The 16,983-nt window shown below is 37.9% G+C and overlaps 1 long non-coding RNA gene across 1 annotated transcript; it reads right to left on the bottom strand.

Annotated features, from left to right (window-relative positions):
• Nucleotides 1-286: 286 nt before the first annotated feature.
• On the bottom strand, nucleotides 287-15,433 carry LOC141564538 (uncharacterized). Its single transcript, XR_012488648.1, has 3 exons — nucleotides 15,147-15,433; nucleotides 8,304-8,500; nucleotides 287-1,456 (listed from the first exon to the last, which is right to left on the bottom strand). It is a non-coding gene; the product is annotated as an uncharacterized LOC141564538 (long non-coding RNA).
• Nucleotides 15,434-16,983: the final 1,550 nt, after the last annotated feature.

Below are 16,983 nucleotides of genomic sequence, written 5' to 3'. Positions count from 1 at the left end.
ATTCAGTATTCAGATGATGAATTTCATGAATCATTTTTCTGCTATGTGACAAATCTTGAATTCAGTTTGAATGTATGTATATGTGTGCATGAGAGAGAGAGAGAGAATAAAAGACACACACACACACACACACACACACACACACACACACACACACACACAGTAATCTTGCATAGAACTGATCTGCTCTCATCATCCATGCTCACATTCCTGCAGCTCTTACAAAGACAGAACACTCATTCTCCCCAGTTTTCTCTGACACTGAGATTTCCCAGTCATTTGCACATTTTCTCAATCACTGATTTATCTTTATTTTACTTTTTTTTTTCCAAACTAGAATGTACTCATTAGAAAACTTAAGATTGGCTTTAACCAAAGAATACTCTGTCTTCCTCAAAAAAGTTGTTATAAGGAATACCTCAAAGTTATAAAGCATAGCTTTCAAATTGAAAGAGCAGCTTCCCTTCTCTGCCTGCTCATAACAGCAAAATAATCAAAATAGTTAGGATGTGTGTGTATGTACAGATACACATAAATAAGTTTTGAAAATGTTTTAGAGCTATATTTTCATTTTGTTCTTACAACAACCTGGTTCTATTTACTCCTACTTTACATATAAGGAAATTGAGGCAGACAGAATTTAAGTGAGTTGTGGTGATAAAATCCTTCTAAGGGAAGAAATAAATTCTAATTCTGCCTGCAAAACCAGCCCCCTAGCCACTGGTAGTACAAAGTACAAAGTTCTCACTCTAAAAAGCATCAATGACATTTCTCTATATGATGCCATTTAAGTAGAATATCTACTTCCACCTTTCCCTCAGCTGTTGTCCCTTCGATCTAATCCCTAGGTGAGTTGTTTGATCAAGGTGTTTTTCTCATTCTTTCAAGTGCTTTTGGGAAAATCCACCACCTTTCCTGGTCCCTTATCTCTTATCCTTCCCTTTTGTTTTACTGAAGGAATCATCCAAAGGGGAGTAAATAGAGGCTCCAATTGTCAAGTAGCCACCTCACATATAAGTCCTGAAAGTGAATTAAAGTTCCCGTACATAATAAACTAGTACAGTAGGGATTTTCTACCTTGGAACTTATCCAAAGATCCCTCAAATAATTATGTGTTCTGAAGTGAATATTGTGTTTAATTAGATGATGCACATAAGCATCCTTTACAGCATTAGTTACCCAAATTTTAACCCAATATTTTTCATCGTACATCCTAAATACATTATAATAGGGGACCCAGTTAGAACCAGTTTCAAATTCCTCCCGAATCAATGGGGCTCAAAGTCCATTAGGGACAGGGGCAATGGTCTCATCTTGTGAAACTGCTTTCTGCTGAGAATGGGCACAGACTTGAATCCTATTCCAGGAAGGGGTGTGGTATGGTGTGCTGGAAGCATCCAATGGGCTGATCCGGGTCCCAAAAGTAGGTTAGGGTTAGCTGTAACATGACCAAAATCTAGGACAGAAAACAAATTTAACAAACAGAGGTTAGAACAGTCTGACATAGAAAGACTGGTTCACAAGGATTGCTACCAAATATGAAAAGGCCAATGTGTAAAGGTCAGTATAGATTGGCCAGCAGCTTCCCATGTTTGTCTCACAGGACAGACAAATGGTAAAGATGTGTCATCTGTAGTTTCAATAAACAAAACAGGAGTTACAGCTCACAGACAATTGTGTCCATTTTCCTCCCATTATTTTAGAAACCTTTAAGGACTTGAATACCTATAGACACAAAGATCTAGTAATTGATAGATAACTAGGCTAAATACTCATTTGCATAATTATTTAGGCCCTAATGATTACATATAATCAGATAGAAATCAGCTGTAAGGAATAAGCAGGGACATGGCTATAATAAAATATAAGCAGTCAAAACTGATTCCACAGCACATACATGACACAGAATAAAATAGTCTTTACTCAGTTTTCCTTCACATAATTGTCCCAATAACTTTCAGATGGTGGAGCTTTAAAACTCCCAAATAATATTAGCTACAGACCAAGAAATTTTACTTCCAATAACAAATCTCATTAACCAAAGCTTCAGATGAATCCTAAACAGGTATTTACCATGAGTATTTTAACATTGATAACAGTAAAAGATTTATGCCAGAAAGTTCACAGCTCATCTTTCATATCTAAGTAGATGGTTTTTTAAAGTTCAACATCACATAAATAATTTTGCTTTAGAATGCCCAATACATATTGTCCATAACAGAATCATGTTCAAAGAGACATAGACAAAAACTATTGTTCTCAGGGTCCCTTTAAATAATGGATGCAGGGCAATTGATTGGTGATGTTGTAATGTTCTCTCTAAAATTTTTAAATTATTTCCAGATCAAAAGGAGTGTATCTTCTCCATTGTTGACCTGAAGAGTCAAGGTCTTCAATCACAGGGTATGCATTTATTAAACCAGATACATCCTGTCCTTTTTTTTGCCTTAACCAGTGCCTTTTGTAATCTTGATAAAGGTTGCTTCATAAGTGGTGCTGATTGTGTTAATGCCTCTCCTCCGCCTCCTTCTCCCTCCACCCATGAAGGGCTGACTGAGGGAAGTAGGTCAGGGGATGGAGAATGCCCTAATGGCTTCTGCTCTGAAGCACCATACTCAGAATTGTACTTAACTCCCTTCTAGTCTAATTCTTCATCGTTTTCACCTAGATTATCTGGATCCTCCCCCTCCTGCTCTTTTTTCTTTTTCCTTATTCTATAACTTATATAATTTCTTAAAGCCAGTTGTATTAAATTATATGTATAAAGTGTTTCTTTGGAAATCACATCCATTATCACTGTAGTATTGACATAGTTGCTGTCCTACTAATTTCAGCTCTTCTGGATTAAATTCTTTTTCCTTAGAGAACCAAGAAGATGTGTAATGTACCGTTTCTAAAAGTTCAATGAGCTGCTCCCACGTTACAATTAAACCTTGGCTTTTCATATGTCTGACAATGCTCTCCACACATTTTCCTTTAATTGGAAAAGAAGGCTGTTTACTAAACATCTTTCCCATTTTAGCTAAAGTTCTACTTTAGCCCTTTAACAAAGTTTCCTTGTCTATTTTTGTATTCACCCTGATTTCTGGGTGGAGGAGACTTTTCCACTAAAATCAGCATCAGAGACTTTTCCACTGAAATCAGGATCAGAGGTTTTTCTACTGAAATAAGGATCCTGTCAGCCCCACGTTGGGTGCCAAAATGTAATGCTCTCTGTTTGGTTTCCTTGGGGTCTCAGGAGCAGCCTTCCTTTCAGATCAGTAATCATCACAAGTACAGCCAGGTGTCAAAGTCCAAATCCTTTATTATCTCTTTCAAAATCTTGTCTCCTTCACTTAGGGCTTAGCTAGTTTTCTAGGCCTTCCAGAGCCTTGGTTTCAGTGGAGAAGCAAAGGAGGAGAGCCTACCACCAAGGTGGTGTGAGATGGGATGAATCTGTCTGAGTCAGGGCTTGTTCAGCCTTCAGCCTCCAGCCTTCTGTCTGCTTGTCTCTCTGAATGTCTCTGAATCTCCCTGGCTGAGGCTTCTAGCTTATATGCTGTACACTGAATACAAACCAATCATGATATCACTAGGAAACCATTATTTGTTGTAGGATTAAATTAATGCTAAACTACATTTAACCATTGTCTCCTCAATTCCACTTAGTACCTTGTTTTAAGTTCTGGCCCATAATATCCCCTTGTAGGATTAAATCAATCATATTGAACCATGATAAATTAGGTAACTATTGTCTCTATGAATTCCACTGACTTAGTATCTTGTAAGAATCCTTTGTTTCAAGTTCAGAGTTCTGGCCCACAACAGGATATAGCATTAGCCCTGAAGTCAAAAGGACCTGAGTTCAAATCTAGTCTCAGACACTTAATACTTTTTAGCTGTGTGACCCTGGGTAGGTCACTTAACCCAATTACCTCAGCCAAAAAAAAAAAAGTTCAATAATGGGTGCAACTTTATGATTATTCCATACCATCAATGAAAACTCATGTAGAATATAGAAAATCTCAGTAAAGGAACCTGATTAGAATTAACATTAATAACTTGTAAAAGTAGGCTGTTCCTTTAAACAATAAAATACTCTCTGCAGCAGAGAGCCAGCTGAGTTTGTCTTCACTTCCAAAAACAAACAAACAAACAAACACAACAAACAGCCACAATGGGGGGGAAGGGGGAAGAAGGTGAGTTAAATTTTCACTTTTGAAGCCAAAAAATCTCTTCCATTTTCTCCCTTCCCAACCCTACTTCTTTCTATAATCAACTTTAAGAGTGCCAAGTCCTTCTCAGGATTTAGCCAGTCAGTGTGTTTTCTTTCTCCAAACAAACAACAAGTTTCTTCCTTTAAAAGACTTGCCTCAATTTTTTTTTCCCCTCAATCTAATCCTTTTCATTTTTCAACATGCTTTTCCCCTCTTTCTCAGTTTCCAATACTATCTCTCTGAAACACAACCCATCTCTCTCTCCTCCTTATTCCAAAATGCTTCTTCCCTCTCTCTCCTCCCAATCCCTTCCCAATATTATCTTCCCTTCTCCAATATTCTGCCTTTCTCTCCCTTTCTAACAAGTTCCATCTCTTTCTTTTCTCTCTGAGTAAAACATACTGTTTCCTTCTTTCTTTAATAACCTATCAAATCAATATTCTTTAATTTTTTTAGGTTTCAATATTTCAATATCAATTATCAATTTTACAATTTTCAACCTAACCCTAACCGTAATCCTATTTGATAGCCAAGTAAACATAACATAACCCATTGCAAAATGGATAGGAATCTAATGTAATTTACTGTAGAGGGCTGGAATTCTGAAAAGGTGTATTTGAATCTAAGACAGCAGAGCATTTAAGGCTAATTACCTACTCAAAGTATGATAATGGTTCTATAAACATATGATGATGTGACAGCACTCCTCAGGATTGACACTTGCTGAATGTTGTGCCCCTAGCATGGTGGGGTCTAAGAAAGGAGTAATTGCTTGCATTAACAAGAGATGGACAAGCATAACCATTCTCATACACTGCCTCATCCACCAACAAGTGCTGTGTAACAAATCACTGAAGTGGGACTCTGTTATGAAAATTGTGGTATCTTGTGTTAACTTCATTAGAGCTAATGCAATAAATCACAGACAATTTCAGGAATTTCTGTCCGAGCTAAATGTTGAGTATGAAGATGTTCTATATCCACAGAAGTCCATTGGCTGAGCCGAGGGAGAGTTTTGAAATGTTTCTGTGACTTACTTCCATAGATTACAATTTTTCTGCTTTCAAAAGCCAAAGAAGTATCAGAGCTCAATGATGCATTATGGAAATGGCACCTTGCCTTTCTGACAGATGTAACAGAGCTAATCAACAATTTCATATGCAACTTCAAGGAAAGGGGAAGCTCATCTGTGGTATGCAATCACATGTCAAAGCATTTGAAGTAAAATTAGGCTTCCTCATCAAACAAGTGAAGAAGGAAAACTTGTGCCATCTCCCCACAACTCAAAATCTGTTAGAAAAACCGCTGATTGCATTCCCAAACAAAACATCTGTGGATTCATTGGAAAAATTGCAAAAGGAGTTCCAATTTAGATTTAAAGAGCTTCATCTCCATGAACAGGACATACAGCTTTTCCGTAACCCATTTTCTTTTTTTCTTTTTTTTTTTTTTTTTTTTTTTTGAGACTGGGGTTAAGAGACTTGCCCAGGGTCACACAGCTAGGAAGTGTTAAGTGTCTGAGACCAGATTTGAACTCTGGTCCTCCTGAATTCAAGGCTGGTGCTTTATCCACTTCGCCACCTAGCTACCCCCATAACCCATTTTCTATTGACATTGAAAATGTGGATACAATTTACCAAGGGGAACTGGCTGAACTGCAGAATTGTGACTCTCTGAAAGACGCATTCAAGACAAGCAGCCTTCATAATTTCTATACATCTCTCCCCTCTGAGACATATCTTCATCTCAGGAACCATGCACTCAAAATGGCAACCATTTTTGGCAGCACTTATATCTGTGAACAGACTTTTTGTGGAATGAAACATTTGAAATCTCCAAGCAGATCAAGACTAACGGACACACACTTGCATCACTTGTTATGACTAATAGTGACAAATTTTTCAGAGCTATTGTTCAAGAAATCAAAAATAAAAATTGAAGGACCAAAGTAAATTGTCTCAGCATTTTGAGAAGCAGAGTAAGAAGCAGCAGGAGGCCAGCTCTTACCCTAAATCTACCTGTCCCGAGGGCAGTCATTTCACAATCTCTAAATATTCCCCAAATTAGCAAAGCCAGAAGCAACAAATATGAGAATTGAAAGAGGTAAATTCTAAACAAGACTAATCTCTGTCTCTCTCTTTTTCTCAGTCTGTCTGTCCCTCTTTTTTTTCCTGAGGCAATTGGAGTTAAGTGACTTGCCCAGGGTCACACAGCTAGGAAGTATTAAGAGAGAAAAGAGGGGGAGAGAGAGAGAGACAGAGAGAGAGAGAGAGAGAGAGAGAGAGAGAGAAGAGAGAGAGACAGAGAAGGCAAAAGCAGCTAGGTGGTGCAGTGGATAGAGCACCAGCCTTGAATTCAGGAGGATGTAAGTTCAAATTTGCCCTCAGATTTGTGAAAGAGTCTTTACTATTGCTCAATGGACTTGATGAGGTTTAGATTTAGGGAACTCAAATGAAATTAGTGTTTCTGGTGGCTAGGGAGTTAAATGAGGTCTAGTGGCAGGTTTGGGGTTTAGCGAATCAAATGGAGAGGTTTGGCTCCCCTGCAGGATTCAGCACAAGGGTAGGGAGTTTTGGGAAGCCCCTTGTAAAGGAATTTATAGACCCCAAAACCCAGATTAATAAGAGAGGTTTATTATGGGGATTGGAAGTAAGGGTTAAAGTCTAGTTAGGGAAATAGGTGAGAGTAAAGAGAGGATAGCACTAGAAAGAGTATTCCAGTGGACAGAGGCTCCTTGGGATGCGAAGCATGGTACAGCTAGCATGTTTGGAACCTCTGCAAAGAGGATTTCAGTTTGGCTCTTGTTTATAATGAGAGATTTAGCTAAAGGGGGCACATGGGTAGAGTCCCAAGTTGGCTCCTTGTTGGGTTTCAACTAGGGGCTAGAATTTGAATTGAATTCAATGAGTTTCAGGACTGAGCCCACCCCACCCACATAACAAAGATGAAACTGTCCTTAGGGCAGGGTCCCTCACTGAGGCAGAATTGAAGGAGATTTTCTCCTTTAAGGATTTTCAGAGGTTTGAGGTCCCCTCTTCAGATTCACCCTTCAGCTCTGCCACATTCAGAAGTGAACTTGGTGGGGACCATTCCAGGTAAAGTGGAGCCAACTCTCCACAGGGATAAGGGTTGTAGAGGGAAATATATGTACCAGTCAAGGGGAATTTGGTTGTACTTCTGCTCAGGAACTATTCCATTGCAAAAACTAATGGCTGATGATTGTTTATCAATAATAACCTGTAACCATAATTATAGTTGTTAGAAAACGTTTCTGGAAGGTCTGGAGAGACTTACATGAACTGATGCTGAGTGAAATGAGCAGGACCAGGAGATTATTGTATACTTCAACAACAATACTATATGAGGATCAATTCTGATGGACGTTCTTCACAATCTTCAACAATGAGATGAACCAAATCAGTTCCAACAGAGCAGTAATGAACTGAACCAGCTACACCCAGCGAGAGAACTCTGGGAGATGACTATGAACTGCTACATAGTATTCCCAATACCCCTATTTTTGTCTGTCTGCATTTCTGATTTCCTTCACAGGCTAATGGTACACTATTTCAAAGTCTGATTCTTTTTGTGCAGCAAAATAACTGTTTGGACATGTATCCATATATTGTATTTAACTTATGTTTTAGCATATTTAACATATTGGTCAACCTGCCATCTTAGGGAGAGGGTGGGGAGAAGGAGGGGAAAAGTTGGAACAAAAGGTTATATACCTTATAAATAAAAAGCTATAATTAAAAAAAAAGAAAAGAAACTGTTTCTGGATAAGTAGACCCAATTACCCTTTGTATGTCTCTTCCACTGTATCCTTGAAGTTAAAACAAACAGATCTTACCTCTCTTCTTCATGACACGCATAAAAGCATATGTGCCATGGAAACAGACTTAAGTGGCCATAAGACCACCAAAAAGACCACCATCTTGGTCTCATACCTTCCCTGGCTTCCTGCAGGACTGAGCTCAATTATCACCTTCTGCTGGAAGCTTTCCATGGAACTCCTAACTCCCTGCTCTTTCCTCTCTGAGATCCCCCTGCATCCATTCTCTAGGTCACTTATATGAACTCAGTTATTCACATTTCTGCTCTTACCTTAGATTATCCCTTGTGGTAAGAGACTGAGATTTTCCTTCCCTCTGATCCCCAGCATTCAGCACAGTGCCTGGCATCCTGTAAGTGCTCCAAAGATGCTGGTGGAATCGCCATAGGCTGTTTGGTGTAGCCATCCACCTCCCCAGGCACATTTGAATTTCATCTCAACTTAGTAAGTAGCACTCTCTCAGGTAGAGCTGAGAAATTAAATGAGAAATGAATGAGATGAGGTGAGATCTTTCTTTTTTTTATTTTTTTTTATTTTATTATATATATATATATATATATTTATAATATCATCCCTTGTATTCATTTTTCCAAATTATCCCCCCCTCCCTCTATTCCCTCCCCCCGATAACAGGCAATCCCATACATTTTACATGTGTTACAATATAACCTAGATACAATACATGTGTGTGAATATCATTTTCTTGTTGCACAATAAGCATTAGATTCCGAAGGTACATGTAACCTGGGCAGACAGATATTAGTGCTAACAATTTACATTCACTTCCCAGTGTTTCTTCTCTGGGTGTAGCTACCTCTGTCCATCATTGATCAACTGGAAGTGAGTTGGCTCTTCTTTATATTGAAGATTTCCACATCCATCAGAATACATCCCCATACAGTATTGTTGTTGAAGTGTATAGTGATCTTCTGGTTCTGCTCATTTCACTCAGCATCAGTTGATGTAAGTCTCTCCAGGCCTCTCTGTATTCCTCCTGCTGGTCATTTCTTACAGAGCAATAATATTCCATAACCTTCATATACCATAATTTACCCAACCATTCTCCAACTGATGGACATCCATTCATCTTCCAGTTTCTAGCTACAACAAAAAGAGCTGCCACAAACATTTTGGCACATATATGTCTCTTTCCACTCTTTAGTATTTCTTTGGGATATAAGCCCAGTAGTAGCACTGCTGGATCAAAGGGTATGCACAGTTTGATAGCTTTTTGGGCATAATTCCAGATTGCTCTCCAGAATGGCTGGATTCTTTGGCAACTCCACCAACAATGCATTAGTGTCCCAGTTTCCCCACATCCCCTCCAACATTCATCATTATTTGTTCCTGTCATCTTAGCCAATCTGACAGGTGTGTAGTGGTATCTCAGAGTTGTCTTAATTTGCATTTCTCTGATCAGTAGTGATTTGCAACACTCTTTCATGTGAGTGAATATAGTTTCAATTTCTTCTTCTGAGAATTGTCTGTTCATATCCTTTGACCATTTATCAATTGGAGAATGGTTCGGTTTCTTATAAATTAGGGTCAGTTCTCTATATATTGTGGAAATGAGACCTTTGTCAGAACCTTTGTTTTTAAAAATATTTTCCCAATTTGTTACTTCCCTTCTAATCTTGTTTGCATTAGTATTATTTGTACAGAAACTTTTAAGTTTGATGTAATCAAAATCTTCTATTTTGTGATCAATAATGATCTCTAGTTCTCCTCTAGTCATAAATTCCTTCCTCCTCCACAAGTCTGAGAGGTAGACTATCCTCTGTTCCTCTAATCTATTGAGTATCTCCCTCTTTATGCCTAAATCATGGACCCATTTTGATCTTATCTTGGTATATGGTGTTAAGTGTGGATCCATATCTAATTTCTGCCATATTAATTTCCAGTTTTCCCAACAGTTTTTTCCAAATAATGAATTTTTATCCCTAATGTTGGTATCTTTGTGTTTGTCAAAGATTAGATTGCTATAGATGTACCCTTTTTTGTCCTTTGTATCTAATCTGTTCCACTGATCTACCGGTCTATTTCTTAGCCAATACCAAATGGTTTTGGTGACTGCTGCTATATAATATAGCTTTAGATCAGGTACACTTAGACCACCTTCCTCTGAGTTTTTTTTTTCATTAGTTCCCTTGCAATTCTCGACCTTTTATTCTTCCATATGAATTTTGTTGTTATTTTTTCTAGGTCATTGAAATAGTTTCTTGGGAGTCTGATTGGTATAGCACTAAATAAATAGATTAGTTTGGGGAGTATTGTCATCTTTATTATATTCGCTCGGCCTATCCAAGAGCACTGAATGTCTTTCCAATTATTTAAATCTGATTTTATTTTTGTGGCAAGTGTTTTGTAATTTTTCTCATATAATTCCTGACTTTTCTTTGGTAGATGGATTCCCAAATACTTTATACTCTCAACATTTGTTTGGAATGGAATTTCTCTTTGTATCTCTTGCTGTTGCATTTTGTTAGTGATATAGAAAAATGCCGAGGATTTATGTGGATTTATTTTGTATCCTGCCACTTTGCTGAAATTTTGAATTATTTCTAGTAGCTTTTTAGCAGAGTCTTTGGGGTTCTCTAAGTATGCCATCATGTCATCTGCAAAAAATGATAGTTTGATTTCCTCATTTCCTACTCTAATTCCTTGAATCTCTTTCTCGGCTCTTATTGCCGAGGCTAGAGTTTCTAGTACTATATTGAATAGTAATGGTGATAGTGGGCAACCTTGTTTCACTCCTGATCTTACTGGGAAAGGTTGCAGTTTATTTTTATTGCATATTATGCTTACTGACAGTCTTAAATATATGCTCCTGATTATTCTAAGGAATAGTCCATTTATTCCTATACTCTCAAGAGTTTTTAGTAGGAATGGATGTTGGATTTTGTCAAATGCTTTTTCTGCATCTATTGAGATGATCATATGGTTCTTATTAATTTGATTATTAATATGGTCAATTATATTAATAATTTTCCTAATATTAAACCAGCCCTGCATTCCTGGAATAAATCCTACTTGATCATAATGTATTATCCTGGAGATGATTTTCTGAAGTCTTTTTGCTAATATCTTATTTAAGATTTTAGCATCAATATTCATTAAGGCGATTGGTCTATAATTTTCTTTCTCAGTTTTCGATCTACCTGGTTTAGGTATCAGTATCATGTCTGTGTCATAAAAGGAGTTTGGGAGGACTCCTTCATCCCCTATTTTTTCAAATAATTTATATAATATTGGGGTTAATTGTTCTTTAAATATTTGGTAGAATTCACATGTAAATCCATCTGGCCCTGGGGATTTTTTCCTGGGGAGTTGATTAATAGCTTGTTCTATTTCTTTTTCTGAAATGGGACTATTTAAGCAATTTATCTCCTCCTCTGTTAATCTAGGGAGCCTATATTTTTGGAGGAAGTCATCCATTTCACTTAAGTTATCAAATTTATTGGCATAAAGTTGGGCAAAGTAACGCCTTATTATTTCTCTAATTTCCTCTTCATTGGTGGAAAGATCCCCCTTTTCATTTGTAAGACTAACAATTTGATTTTCCTCTTTCTTTTTTCTGATCAGATTTACCAAAGGTTTATCTATTTTATTGGCTTTTTCATAAAACCAACTCTTGGTTTTATTTATTAATTCAATAGTTTTTTTTACTTTCAATATTATTGATTTCTCCTTTTAATTTTTGTATTTCAAGTTTAATTTTTGGTTGGGGGTTTATACTTTGGTCTTTTTCTAGCCTTTTAAGTTGTAAGCCCAATTTGTTAATCTTCTCTTTTTCTATTTTCTTCAAATAAGCCTCTAAAGTTATAAAATTTCCCCTTATTACTGCTTTAGCTGCATCCCAAAGATTTTGGTATGATGTCTCATCATTGTCATTATCTTGGGTGAAATTATTAATTGTTTCTATAATTTGCTCTTTCACCCAGTCATTCTTTAAGATGAGATTATTCAGTTTCCAATTACTTTTTGGTCTATTTACCCCTAACTTTTTACTGAATGTAGCTTTTATTGCATTGTGATCTGAGAAGAAGGCATTTATTATTTCTGCCTTCCTACATTTAATTTTGAGATCTTTATGTCCTAGTATATGGTCAATTTTTGTATAGGATCCATGAACTGCTGAGAAGAAAGTATATTCCTTTCTATTGCCATTCAGTTTTCTCCAAAGGTCTATCATACCTAGTTTTTCTAATGTTATATTTACTTTTTTAATTTCTTTCTTGTTTGTTTTGTGGTTTGATTTGTCTAAATCTGAGAGTGCAAGGTTGAGATCTCCCACTATTATAGTTTTACTGTCTATTTCTTCTTGCAATTCTCTTAACTTTTCCTTTAGAAAGTTAGATGCTATACCGTTTGGTGCATATATGTTTAGTATTGATATGGCTTCATTATTTATGCTACCTTTCAGCAGGATATAGTTTCCTTCCTTATCTTTTTTAACAAGATCTACTTCTGCTTTTGCTTGATCTGAGATAAGGATAGCTACCCCTGCTTTTTTGGCTTTACCTGAAGCATAATAGGCTCTGTTCCAACCTTTTACCTTTACTCTGTATGTATCTCCCTGCTTTAAGTGTGTTTCCTGCAGACAACATATTGTAGGGTTCTGATTTTTGATCCAGTCTGCTATCCATCTCCGTTTGATGGGATCGTTCATCCCATTCACATTTACAGTTAAAATTACTAATTCTGTATTTCCTGCCATCATATTATCCCCAGATTATGCTTTTTCCCTTCACCCCCCTGATCCCCCTCCCCGATATTTAATTTACAGACCCCCCTTGTGACGTGCAACCCTCCCCCTTTTTTTTTTAGTATCCCTCCCCCCTCCCTCCAAGTCCCTTCACTTATTCTCCTTTTCCTTTTCCTTTTTCCTCTCCCCCCTTTTAATGAGGTGAGAGAAAATTCTCTGAAAAACAAATATGTTAATTATTTACTCTTTGAGCCTCTCCTGATGAGAGTAAGATTCACACAATGATTCTCCCCCTCACTAAATTCCCTCAGATATGGTGTATTTTCTATGCCTTTTCCTGGGATGTAGTTTCCCTCTTTTTATCATTCCTTCCCCTTTTTCTGAAACGACCTCCTTCTCTTTACTACCCCCCCTTTTTTTCTTTTATATCAGTAAAATCAAATTATCCTTGAGTACTTTTTATATACCCACAACAGAGTTACAGTTCTCAAGGGTTCTTTGTACCTTTTTCTGTTTCTCTTCAGTCTTGTGGATGTAGATCAAATTTTTTGTTTAAGTCTGGTTTTTTTCTTAGAAACATATAGAATTCCTCTATTTCATTGAATGACCATCTTCTTCCATGGAAAAAGATGCTAAACTTAGCTAGGTAGTTCATTCTTGGTTGCAGTCCTTGATCTTTTGCCTTACGGAATATCAGGTTCCAGGCCCTTCTATCTTTTAATGTGGAGGCAGCCAGATCTTGGGTGACCCTTATTGTGGCACCTTGTTTTTTTCTAGCTGCTTGCAGGACTTTCTCCTTTGTGTGGTAATTCTGCAGCTTAGCCACAATATTCTGTGGTGTTCTTTTTTTAGGGTCTATTTCAGAAGGAGTTCGATGAATTCTTTCCACATCTACTTTCCCTTCTGTTTCTATTATCTCTGGACAGTTCTCTTTGATAATTTCCTGTAAAATAGAATCTAGGCTCTTTTTTTGGTCATAGTTTTCTGGAAGTCCAATGATCCGCAGATTATCTCTCCTAGATCTATTTTCCAGGTCTATAGATTTTCCCAGTAAGTATTTGACGTTGTTCTCCAGCTTCTCATTTTTTTTGTTTTGTTTGACTGATTCTTGGGTTCTCTGTGAATCATTCATTTCTATTTGTTCCATCCTGACTTTTAAGGAGTTATTTTCTTCTTTCACAGTTTTTAGTTCTTTTTGTAAATGCCCAATTTCGTTTTTAAATGAATTATTTTGCTCTATTGAATTTTTTTCCATTTCCCTAATTTTTTTTTGAGAATTATTTTCTTTTTCCAATTCAGAAATTCTATTTTCTTGAGACTTTTTTATCTTCTCCAATTCAGAAATCCTACTTTCCTGTGATTTTTTTAACCTTTTGTAATTCACAAATTTTGTTTCCTTGCATCTCCTGTAAATTCTTTATTTTTTCCAACTCCAATTTCAGGACGTTGTTATTCTCTATCATAGCTTCCCTTTCCTTTCCCCATTTTTCTTCAAGCTTTCTTAACTTTTTAATAGTCTCATCTAGGAGAGAGTTATGTGATGGAGGGCAGGAATCATTCCCCTTTAGGTTGTTATCTGCTGTCTCTCTGCTGTTAACTTCCTCGGGGTTGGATATCCGCTCTTTCTCTGTGTAGAAGGAATCTATGGTTTTTCTGGCTTTTTTGTTCGTATTTAAAAAATCTTTTGGGGTCTGTCCCTGGGGTAGGAAATTATTTATTTACTTCTTTACCAGCTTCCTCCCAGACCGGATGGATGCAGCGGCTCTTGTGCCTGAGCTAAGATAGACCTCTGGGAGAGAGTTCCCCACCCCCTCCCTGGAAGTGCCTCAGAGGTGACTAGCACTGCTGTGCCCCGAGGGCGCTGTGTTTTAGTGGCTTCCCTGAGGTTGAGATTGAACAGTAAATACGGCACAAAGCCTAGCCTATGAGTCCCGGTGGGGCGTGGATGTCTGCAGCAGGTGATGTGAGAAGCCCCTGTGCTCAAACTGGAAGTGTCTGCCAGAAACCGTGGTCCCTAGTTCAAAGGTTCCGCTTCTCTGGTACTTCCGGATCTGAGTTCCACTCCATCCAGCTAAGCTAGGCAATATGTGTTGCCTTGGGCCGTATCCACCCACTTGTCAATCTCTTAACTATTCTCAGGTGGTAGCTGAGGCCACACCCCCTGGTGCTGAGATCTGCTGAGTCACCCCCAGGGTCCTGGAAAATCTAATCTATCTGAGTTTTTTTAAAGTATTTTAGCTTTCTCTTCTGAACTGCTATATTATAAGCAGAGAAGAGCTAACGGCCTGTGCCAGATTCCTTTATCTCAGTGGCTTCTCTGATCCCAAAGCCCTTCCTAGCTCGATCGGCGCAGTATGCTAGCACCCAGCCGTCTGTGCTGGCCTCTCTTCTTCCTCCCCTGGGAACTGACCTTTTCTGTTGAAACTCCAGATTCTCTTCAGCTGGTAAATCATGCTTCCAGTCCTTGTGGTATCTATCAGTCCAGGGCTATTTGTGAGGCTGATTTATCTAATTGGTTGTGAGGGATTGAGGACGTTCACAGAGTCGTGTGTTTCTTCTCCGCCATCTTGGCTCCGCCGAGGTGAGATCTTTCAAGACAGTTTTGAAAATCGAGTAAGGCTTCATCTACTTCAGTGTTTGAGTAGGCCTGAAGGACTTTGAACATCTACTCAAGGGCATAATTGCAGTCCCCTCTCATGATATCTCCTCCCTTTTTCAGCCAAATATGGGCAACTAAGTACTTATTGGTCAAGTGCAATTTCGTGGGTAGATCTCAAATTTAGAATGTAAGGCTCTCAGCCAATGAGGATGAGGGTCAGTGGTGGGAGTGGGTATTTTGCATTAGGGATTAAAGGTGCTGTCCTGCCCACAGGAGGCGCTCCCTCTCTTCTTGTCTGCTGGAAGGGTGGGACGCCCTTCTCATGAGAATGTAAAATAAACTTTGATTTGTTTTCTACAGCTCTCTCCAGCTTTTTTTTTTATTAAATGGTGACCCCTCACCTTTTCCATACCACACAGAAAGAATCTCCATCCTTTACACGCTGCCTCATAATTCTTCTGCTTGGCTCTTCTGACTCTGTCACTGCTCACTTTTACCTCTGGTAAGGAAGAACAAAGGTTATGTGGAGAACATTCAGGATAAGAGCATGAAATAAAGAAGGAAAAGGAAAGAAAATGGAAGCATGAAGGGAATTTGCATAGGTTTGAAGAAATGCTGAAAACTGTATTGGAGATGGGGAAATTTGAAAGGAATTGAAAGGTTTTCTGGAAATTTAGTAGTAGGAAGGGACTCAGGAGAGACAGAAGAGCTCTAATTCCAGTATATAAAGGGCCTACATATATACGAGGGGTTAGTGTTTTTTTAATTTTTTAAAAATAAATCCCCTCCTCCTTCCTCCTCCACAAATCTGAGAGGTAAACTATCCTATGTTCTTCTAATTAATTTTTAATTTCGTTCTATATGACTCATTTTGATCTTATCTTGGTATATGGTGTTAAGTGTGGGTCCATGCCTAATTTCTGCCATACTAATTTCCAGTTTTCCCAACAGTTTTTGTCAAACAATGAATTCTTATCCCAAAAGTTGGGATCTTTGCGTTTGTCAAATACTAGATTGCTATAGTTATTGACTATTTTGTCCTACACACTGGCCTTCTTAAAGATACTCTGACTATTACATAATTGGCCATGAATTTTTGAAGAAAAAGTTTCTAAAGTTCTTCTTAAAGGACCAACCATCTTTACAGATGCATACAAATATAACATCTGTGCTGTATACTCTCCTGACTTAGCTATAAAACAGAAGTTTTTTCTGTGCACTCAGCAGAAGGAGTTGTATGCAATCATGATAGCTCTTACTTATTATCTAGTCGATTTAAATATAGTATCTGATTCAGCCCATTCAGTAGGTGTGGTGCAAAGAATTGCCACAGCCCAGATAAAATTTGTAGCCTCTACCATATTTCAGGTTTTTAAGAAACTTCAAGAGCAAGTGAGAAAGCATCTAGGTAAGTATTACCTCTTCCACATTCGCTCTCATACTGGTATTCTAGGAATTATTTTTCTTGGAAACAAAAAGCAGCTTGTCTTCTCACCATGTTAGCCAACATTCCCCTATTTCGGCTCGCCCAAGAATCTCATTCTAAATATCATCAGGCTGCTCAAGCTTCATGTCTCCAGTTTGGGATAACAAAAGAGGGAGCTAGAGGCATAGTAAAAGCCTGTCCAGCTTGCCTTCCTTTCCATGC

This window comes from Sminthopsis crassicaudata, chromosome 3 (assembly GCF_048593235.1).
Source record: "Sminthopsis crassicaudata isolate SCR6 chromosome 3, ASM4859323v1, whole genome shotgun sequence".
Taxonomy (NCBI): domain Eukaryota; kingdom Metazoa; phylum Chordata; class Mammalia; order Dasyuromorphia; family Dasyuridae; genus Sminthopsis; species Sminthopsis crassicaudata.
Note: the sequence above shows the minus strand (reverse complement) of the source record. Positions and strands in the feature narration are given on the sequence as shown.